Source organism: Benincasa hispida, unplaced genomic scaffold, assembly GCF_027475165.1.
Source record: "Benincasa hispida cultivar pf3 unplaced genomic scaffold, pf3_genome.v1.1 HicScf362, whole genome shotgun sequence".
Classification (NCBI taxonomy): Eukaryota; Viridiplantae; Streptophyta; class Magnoliopsida; order Cucurbitales; family Cucurbitaceae; genus Benincasa; species Benincasa hispida.
The window spans coordinates 1921-12000 of NW_028326451.1; the positions used below are offsets into that span (position 1 = coordinate 1921).

Below are 10080 nucleotides of genomic sequence, written 5' to 3' on the forward strand. Positions count from 1 at the left end.
ACAACAATCATAAGTCCGAGTCGATCCTCAGGAAACCACGATTTATTTCGTTAAACCAATTTTCTAACTAGGCGATAAATTGGAGATTTTGGTGTCAAAAAGATAAATGCGTGAAATTGATATAAAAGAGTAAATGTAATCTAAAATAGAGATCTGTCTAATTTCCAAAGCGAGAGAGAGAGTTTCTCATGCAATTTATATCATGAAAATCAATAATTAAAGAAACATTATAGTCTATGCATGCATTGCTACAAAATTGATTCGACTTAATTAATCTCTACAAAAACCGACAATTAATTAAATCAAAACCAATCAATCGTCATAATTATTAATTAAGGCTAGAAAGATCATACCCTAATTAAACTGTATGCATTTAATTCCTACGTGGATACCTTAGCGATCATATAGACATAAAAATCATAGCATTAAGGATTGAGGATTCAATAACAACCGATAACTAGTTCGGAAAACCATATCAATTAACTAAATTATTCTTCGGAATCCAGATTAAATAGGCATTACCAGATTTAAGGTCAACTTATAAATCTAAGCATTCACATATAATACTTATGCTACTGGAGTAAAAATCTAGCATAGGCGATCACAAGAAAACGTGGCGAGCCTCGAAATTAACTAGCAGAGACATGCAATTATGATAGGGTCGTCAGTCCAACACACAAAATGCAAATCTAATTACACCAAGATTCAAAGAAAACATAGAATTGAAGAACAAGAAATTTAATCACAAAATTCTCAAGAGATTAGATATATGGCTATTGCTCAAAGAAATTAGATAAAAAAATACCTTTTAATTCATAGACAAATCCGAGATAAACATCCGATTCGTTGATTACGACCCAAAATCAAAAGAAAAACTAACCTACAAGGAAAAATAAGAAGAATGAAGATCAACCTCAGCCTCCATCAATTCAACCTCCAAATTCAGCCTTTTTTTTTACCTAAAGGCGAAGATATATATTTATAAAATAAATCACAGCGTTGCAATGTTGCCCTATGTTTGGGCCAAAGAAGAAGCACATGCAGACGACATGGGAAACGTTACTCCAATCGGAGCATCTCAATGCTATTGGCAGCGTTGCAAGTGTTAGACCTAGGTAAGGGATGAGTGTTGCGACGCTGAAGCAGGGCCATTTTGGTCTTTTTGCTCTTTTAAAGTCCGAATGCTCAAATCAACTCTAATTTGCTTCAAATTAACTCCGTTCAACTCCAAATACTCGGTCCTACCTCTTGATTGTTCGGTAACTACAAAATAAGGCAATAAATACATAAAATCTATTAGCAAGCCTGAATTAAGTTGGAATAATAATTTTTTTTGTAAAGCTATCCGTAGTCAAAAGAATGAAATCGAAGGCAGTTGGCTTTAAAATTGATGGTAAAATAGAAAAGGAAGCATTAGTATGAATTGATTGTTGAAGCTTATTATAGTAAACCAACCACTACCATTATTTTTTATTCTTTACTTTTTTTGGCAATTTAATGCAATAAACTACAGTTGGGTTGATTTTCTTGCTCGTACGTTACATTATTTTCTCTCTACATTTAATTCTAATGCTCAATCCAAACGGTATACTTTACGCCTGAGTAACTAACTGATTAGAATGCTATTAATACTCATAGGGCATATATGAGTTAGATTGGATTAGGTAGAATCAATTTTTTAAGAGTTGTCTGTCATTGTAACACCCATACCTACTAATGCCATGTTTTCATCGCTCAACAATAACTTTCGCGGTTCACTTGTAGAGAGTTTTCTAGCATAATATGACTAACAATACAAAAAATTTAGGGCGTTCAATGGAAAGCTATTGATGAAGCAAGTGCCAATGTCAATATTATTGTTCCTCTCTTCCTCGTTATATCCTTCTACTTTTACCTATTTTCTTCTACTACCTATATGATATGATATATTTTATGTTATATATACTATATATATCATATGGCATAGTGCAAAGTCGACATTTTCGTGCCCCCTTTAGACCACTCTCTTAAAATAGTGCAAAGTCGAGATCTTAATACTGTATTTTCAGAAGATTATCAAAAAGAAATTCTCCACTATGTTTATTGTCATCAGGTGAAAACTAATTAGAATTAGTTTTAACTGATTTCAACTAATGAAATAAAAAGTTTTTGTTATTAAGTACGATCTTTTGGATTGGTAATTGACGTCTTTATCCGTTGAATGAATGGAACAAGAATTAAGATGGTGGATGGGGACTACACATGGTGGGAGAAAGTTGCATGCTTTGCACTATCCTAAACTATATTGCATTGTGTTTGCTTGTGGAAGGAGCAGACAAGGATGGCTGTGCTAAAGCAAGGAAGTGGATTCTTGACATTGGAGGTGCTCTTTACATATCTTCTTGAGGAAAGATTTTGCTCGCAGTGAGTAGTATAGTATTTAATTTCTACCTACTAAATTATTATTATTATTTTCTTGTAATTTGTTGTAACAACCCAGATTTGTACGCATATAGGAAATTAAATGTCAAATATTAAGCAGGACGAAATTTTATTTAAAGGGGTGGAAATTTAGAATGGGAAAAAATAGAAAATTTATTCATTATCCAAAACTAATGAATAAGAGAGCAGAATCAGGGAGGATTAATTGGAAGTTGGACGCTAACTAATTCAGGAGACAGCGGGCAGTAGATAACTTTTTGTTTGGACACTGCTCATTGGAAGAATTGGAGGTGAATTAATTGTCCATATACTCTTAAATTTGAAAGAGTTAAAAAGGGTAAGTGGAATCCACAAGCAGTGAAGGCAACCCACACGAGAGCGGGCGGGAGTGGGAGCGAGAGCGAGACCAGCGAGAGCGAGAATCACAAGAGCAGACCAGCGAGAAAGCTGGAGAGAGCGAGATTCTAAGAACAAAGAGAGCGAGATTTGGACAGAAGCGTGGATTATGCGTTGAATTTGGCCACGATCTTATAGATTATACTTAAAAAAAACCCTAAAATTGAATACAAATAAAGAATGATGACGTAACGGCAAACGTTAACCAAGATTAGGTGTCTTATTGAGAGAAATCCTTAAACCTTAAGTAATTCTAAAGAAGCCATCTGTAGGATGATTTGTCACATTGAGAAGAGCTGAAAACTACTACAAATAGGACCCTTTGCCGAAGATTTAACCCATTCTCAAACAAATCTCAGTAACAAAGAATCGATTAAAAGAGAAGAGCTCGTGTAAGGTGCTGCCCAAATTTCTGCCTAAATTTCTTCTTTTGATTTAAAAAGGGAAAGCTCTACTGATCAAATCATAAAGAATAATAAGGAATAACTAGATCACGGTAAGTAGTTTATCTCACCCTCTCTTTAAGTGTTCTATGGTAGTGTACCTTTATTATGTTGCATGATTATGTTAATTGTTATATTGCATTACATGTTTAGAACACGTTTCTCTTTAAGGGACCCCATGCATTATGTTTGATCACGATTACGTTAAAATCAAGTTTTAATTAGGTGTAAGTTATGCTTCCAATCTAATCTTACATTTATGTTAATGGTTGATGTTGGATGCGACTCTGGCCCTACTGACTACATGACCCGCTAATCATTAGATGGGTTAGTTTCCGTTTAAGTCCTCATCTTCCTATCAGGGCGGAGAGATTTATGCTTCCAGGGCTGGCGGGGCATGTATGGTTGCACCCCTCCAGGCCTAATCTTACGTTATGTTTATGCTAGGGACTAACAGAATATGTATGGTTGCACCTCTCTAGTCCAATATTACGTTTATGCTAATGGTTGATGTTGGATGCGACTCTGGCTCTACTGACTGCATGACCCGCTAATCATCAAATGGGTCAGTTTTCGCTTAGGTCCTCATATTCCTATCAGGGCGGAGAGATTTATGTTGGAAGCATAACTGACCACCACATATTATTATACGTTTTCGGTCCCGATCATATGTTTTCATGACATGTTGCTTGTGATTGCGCATTTGGTCACTACCCTACGTGAGAACTACTTACTGGGTATATTATATACTCATCCTATATTTTTACAGATTTTGTAGGTAAGGACACAACGTAGATGGCAGAATTGGACGTCGCTCAAATGGCCAACCATCAAACTCACTATTATAGGCATATGCATTTTGTACCACCACGCTAATGTTTTATGAATCCTGATGTTTTGATAAATAAACTTTTATATAGTTTTTCTATCTAATTAATAAAATTTAGATATGTTCTTTGAAATTTCAACCAAAACTCATCTCATGATAGAAAAGTCTAAGTATGCATGTCGTAGCATCGGATCATAATGTGTAAGGATCCGGTCGTTACAGTTTGGTATCAGAGCCAGGTTTCGATCCTGGGACCTATGGGTTATGGGCCCACCACGCTTCCAAAACCTCACAATGGCAAGAAAAAATTTTCCAAAGCACTCAGGGCATACAGTCACAACAGAAGAGTCAAACATTTACATATCTTAAGTACAGAAATTGTGGAAAACACCATCAGGGGCAATGTCTTCGGAACATAGGGGTGTGTTTCAACTACAGCCAGATAGGTCACTATACAAAGGCTTGCCCAAAGCTCATTAACCAAGTATCAACGACCCAGACCACCCAGCCTACTAGTAACAAGGTTACCCAACAACAGAAAAGACGGGTGTTTGCTGTTACACGTCAAGAGGCAGAGGATCAAGATGTAGTTGTTACAGGTACATTACCCATCCTCGGGTATTATGCCTTCACTTTATTTGATTCGGGCTCTAGTCATTCATTTATCTCTACAATATTTGCACAACATGCTCAATTAACATCAAAGCCCTTAGGCTACATTCTATCCGTAGTAGTAGAAAACTGTGAATTGTCAGTAGTAGGACATAAACTAGGGGTGACCCTTATCATCTTAGACATAAGTGATTTTGACATAATACTAAGTATGGACTGGTTAGCAGCAAACTATGCAAGCATAGATTGCCATAATAAAGAGGTCATATTCACCTTTGCAACAAGAACCAAGTTTAAGTATAAGAGTTCTAATACACCATCAGCCCCAAGAATAATATCAGCCTTAAAAACTAAACATTTGCTCAACCATGGGGCTTGGTCATATTTAGCAAGTGTAGTGGATTTACGAGACCAAAAGGATGAAATTAAGGCCATTCTTGTAATAAGGGAATTTGATGATGTATTCCCAGAAGAGTTACCAGGTTTACCACCTAGTCGAGAAATAGAATTTTGTATAGATCTAATTCCCGGAGCTGAACCAATTTCTAAAGCACCATCTAGAATGGCACCTGCGGAATTAAAAGAACTCAAATTACAATTACAAGAATTGTTAGATAAGGGATTTATATGCCCTAACGTGTCTCCATGGGGAGCACCTGTCTTATTTGTAAAGAAAAAGGATGGATCCATGTGATTATGTATAGATTATCGAGAGTTGAATAAGTTGACAATAAAGAATAAGTACCCACTTCCACGCATTGATGACCTATTTAACCAATTACAAGGTGCCTCAATATTCTCCAAAATAGACTTACGATTTGGTTGTCATCAACTACGAATCAAGGAGTTTGATATACCCAAGATTGCTTTCCGAATAAGATATGGGCATTATGAATTCGTTGTGATGCCCTTTGGATTAACAAATGCCCCAGCAGCCTTCATGGACTTGATGAATAGAATTTTTAAGGACTATCTTGATAACTTCGTGATCGTATTTATAGATGATATTTTGGTCTATTCCAAGTCTAAGGCAGAACATGAAAAACATCTTAGGGACATCCTTTCCATACTAAGAAATGAAAAGTTATATGCCAAATTCTCCAAGTGTGAGTTTTGGACGCGACAAGTCGCCTACCTAGGGCATATTGTAAAGCAAGAAGGAATCTCAGTAGATCCTACTACAACGGAAAAAGTTAGCAGGTGGCCTCGCCCAACAACAGTCAGCGAAGTGCAAAGCTTCCTTGGATTAGCAGGATATTATAGACGATTTGTGAAAAATTTCTCAAGTATAGCATTACCCTTAACTAACCTCACCAAGAAGAATAATCCTTTTGTCTGGAATCAAGCATGTGAGCAAAGCTTCCAGGAACTAAAAGAAAGGTTGACCACGGCCCCTATTCTCACTATACCTGACGGATCAGGGGGTTTAACTGTGTAGTGACACATCGAAGAGGGGGCTTGGTTGTGTATTGATGCAACACGGAAAGGTAATAGCATATGCTTCAAGACAACTAAAACCTTATGAACAAAATTATCCCGTTCATGACTTGGAGTTAGCTGTTGTAGTCTTTGCCTTAAAGATATGGAGACATTACTTATATGGGGAAAAGATCCAAATTTATACAAATCATAAAAGCCTTAAGTACTTCTTTACCCATAAAGAGTTAAATATGAGGCAATGAAGATGGTTAGAATTAGTCAAAGACTATGACTGTGGAGATCCTCTATCATCCAGGAAAAGCTAACATTGTTGCTGATGCTCTTAAGTAGAAAGTCAGCTCATACAACAACTCTAAGTACCATCTCCAAACACATAATGGATGACCTGGAAAGAGCCGAGATCTCACTAATACCAGACACCTTCACAACTCGAATAGCACAGTTAATTGTAAGACCTGCATTAAGGCAAAGGATAATTGATGCATAATAAATAGATAAATACATAAACAAACAACTACAGTCAGAAAATGGAGAAACCAATCAATTCTCTACAGCCCCAGACTCTGCACTCCTCTACCATGGGCGTCTACGTGTACCAGATGATGAAGAAATCAAGAAAGAACTACTGAAGGAAGCTCATGAATCATGCTTTTCAATACATCTTGGGAGTACCAAAATGTATCGAGACTTGAAAGCACATTACTGGTGGGGTAACATGAAAAAGGATATAGCCGACTATGTAAGTAAATGTTTGGTTTGTCAACAGGTGAAAGCTCTACAGCAACGACCACAAGGACTCCTCCAGCCTCTAAGTGTTCCAGAATGGAAATGGGAACATATTTCTATGGACTTCATCTCAGGACTCCCGAGAACTGTTAAAGGCCACAACATGATTTGGGTAATTGTAGATCGACTCACCAAATCGGCCCACTTCCTACCATGCAAAACTACTCACACTACGGAAGCATAGCTCAAATGTACTTAAAAGAGGTCATCCGGTTACATGGAATCCCAGTATCAATTGTTTCAGATCGAGACCCTCGTTTCGTCTCCAAGTTCTGGAAAAGTTTACAGAAAGCAATGGGCACACAGCTAAATTTCAGCACCGCCTTTCACCCACAAATTGATGGCCAAACAGAACGAGTTAATCAAATCCTAGAGGACATGTTGAGGGCATGTGCTTTGGATTTTACTGGAGCATGGGATTCGCAAATACACCTTATAGAATTTGCTTATAATAATAGTTATCAGGCGACAATTGGTATGGCTCCCTTCGAAGCCTTATACGGAAAGAAATGCAGATCCCCTATAAATTGGGATGAAATCGGGGAGCGAACACTACTAGGACCTCAATTGGTGCAGCAAACATCAGAGTCAATTAAGCTAATTCGGGAAAGAATGCGAACAGCTCAAAGCAGACAGAAGAGTTATGCTGATAACCGTCGAAAAGAGTTGGAATTCAAAGTAGGAGATCACGTATTTCTAAAGGTAGCACCAATGAAAGGCATTATGCGTTTTGGACGAAAAGGCAAACTTAGCCTCCAATTTATTGGACCCTTTGAAATATAGAACGTATTGGCCAAGTAGCTTATCGATTAGCATTACCACCTACCTTTTCTACAATACATAATGTCTTTCATGTATCGATGCTTCGAAAATACGTGTTTGACCCATCACATGTAGTAAATTATGAACCTCTACAAATAAGTGAAAACTTGGAATATGAAGAGACTCCAGTTTGCATCCTAGCAAGAGAGAATAAGTCACTTCGTAATCGGGAAATAAGTTTAGTGAAGGTTCTCTGAAGAAATCAGCAAGTAGAAGAAGCTACATGGGAATGAAAAGAAGAGATGAAAGTCAAATACCCTTATTTGTTTAAGAACCAAGAAACTTTCGAGGACGAAAGTTCTTAAGGGGGGAAGAATGTAACAACCCAAATTTGTACGCATACAGGAAATTAAATGTCAAATGTTAAGCAGGACGAAATTTTATTTAAAGGGGTGGTAAATGTAATACCCTTACCCTAATTTAGAAAGCAGGAAAACAAATAAAATCTATAATTAAGAATGAAAAATATATAAATTTAATAGGAAAATCGGGTGGAAATTTAGAATGGGCAAAAATAGGAAATTTATTGATTATCCAAAAATAATGAATAAGGGGGCAGAATCAGGGAGAATTAATTAGAATTTGGACGTTAGCTAATTCAGGAGACAACGGGCAGTATATAACTTTTTGTTTGGGCACTGCTCATTGGAAGAATTGGAGGTGAATTAATTGTCCATATACTCTTAAAATTTGAAAGAGTTAAAAAGGGGAAGTGGAATCCACAAGCAATGAAGGCAACCACGTGTGAAAACTAGCGAGATTGGAGAGAAATATTGGAGAGAAAACTGGGAGAGAGCAAAGTTGGAGAGAAAAGAGGGAGAGAAAGAAGGAGAGAGCCACACTGGCGAGATTAGAGAGAGTGAGATTGGAGAGAAAATTGGAGAGAGCGAGAGTGGAGAGAGAGAGATTCTCAGCGAGAAAGTGGGAGAGAGCGAGAGCCACGAGAGCCAAACCAGCGAAAAAGCTGGAGAGAGCGAGATTCTTGGAATAGAGAGAGCGAGATTTGGACAGAAGCGTGGATTATGCGTTGAATTTGGCCACGATCTTATAGATTATACATGGAGAACCCTAAAATTGAATACAAACAAAGGTTGAAGATGTAAGGGCAAACGTTAGCCAAAATTAGGTGTCTTATTAAGAGAAATTCTTAAACCTAAGTAATTTTAAAGAAGCCATTTGTAGGATGAGTTGTCACACAGAGAAGAGCTGGAAACGGCTATAAATAGGAGACTTGGGCTGGAAGTTAAACTCATTCTCAAACAAAACTCAGTAGTAAAAATCGTGTGGAAAGGGTGAAGTAATTCTGTTAGTTAGAAGGAGGAAACGCGAGGGAAGTGCTGCCCAAATTTCCTTCTGATTTAAGAGGGAAAGCTCTACTGATTAAACCATAAGAATAATAAGGAATAACTAGGATCACAGTCAAGGTAAGTAGTTTATCTCACCCTCTCTTTAAGTGTTTCATGGTAGTGTATCTTTAATATGTTGCATAATTATGTTATTGTTATGTTGCATTACATGTTTAAAATACGTTTATCGACAAGGGACCTCATGCATTATGTTTGTTCATAAGATTAAATTTTAATTAGATAAAGGTTATGCTTCTAGGGCTAGCAGAACATGTATGGTTGCACCCCTCTAGACCCAATTCTATGTCAAGTTTATGCTAGGGACTAACAGGGTATGTATGGTTGCACCCCTCTAGTCCAATCTTACGTTTATATTAATGGTTGATGTTGGATACGACTCTGGCCCTACTGACTGCATGACCCACTGATCATCAGATGGGTTAGTTTCCGCCTAAGTCCTCATCTTCCTATCAGGGCGGAGAAATTTACGTTAGAAGCATAACCGACCATCACAGTTATTATACGTTTTCAGTCCCAACCATATGTTTTCATGACATGGTTCTTGTGATTGAGCATTTGGTCACTACCCTATGTGAGAACTACTTACAGGGTATATTATATACTCATCCTATATTTTTACAGACTTTGTAGGTAAGGACACAACATAGATGGCAGAATTGGACGTCGCTCAAATGGCCAACCATCAAACTCACTATTATAGGCATACACATTTTTGTATCATCACGCTAGTGTTTTATGGATCCTGGTGTTTTGTAAAATAAACTTTTTATATAGTTTTCTACCTAATTAATAAAATCTTAGATATGTTCTTTTGAGATTTTTACCAAAACTCATCTCATAATAGAAAAGTCTAAGCATTCATGTCGTAGCGGTCGGACCATAATATGTAAGGATTCGATCGTTACACAATTTTCAAGTTCCATAATTATTGTCGTTAAGTTTTTCAGAAGCTAGCAATTAGATA

The 10080-nt window shown here is 37.1% G+C and overlaps 1 long non-coding RNA gene across 1 annotated transcript; it reads left to right on the top strand.

Moving 5' to 3' along the window:
* The first annotated feature begins 3264 nt into the window (after positions 1-3264).
* Positions 3265-4202, top strand: LOC150030276 (uncharacterized). The gene is made up of 2 exons (XR_016527109.1): positions 3265-3313; positions 4030-4202. It is a non-coding gene; the product is annotated as an uncharacterized LOC150030276 (long non-coding RNA).
* Positions 4203-10080: the final 5878 nt, after the last annotated feature.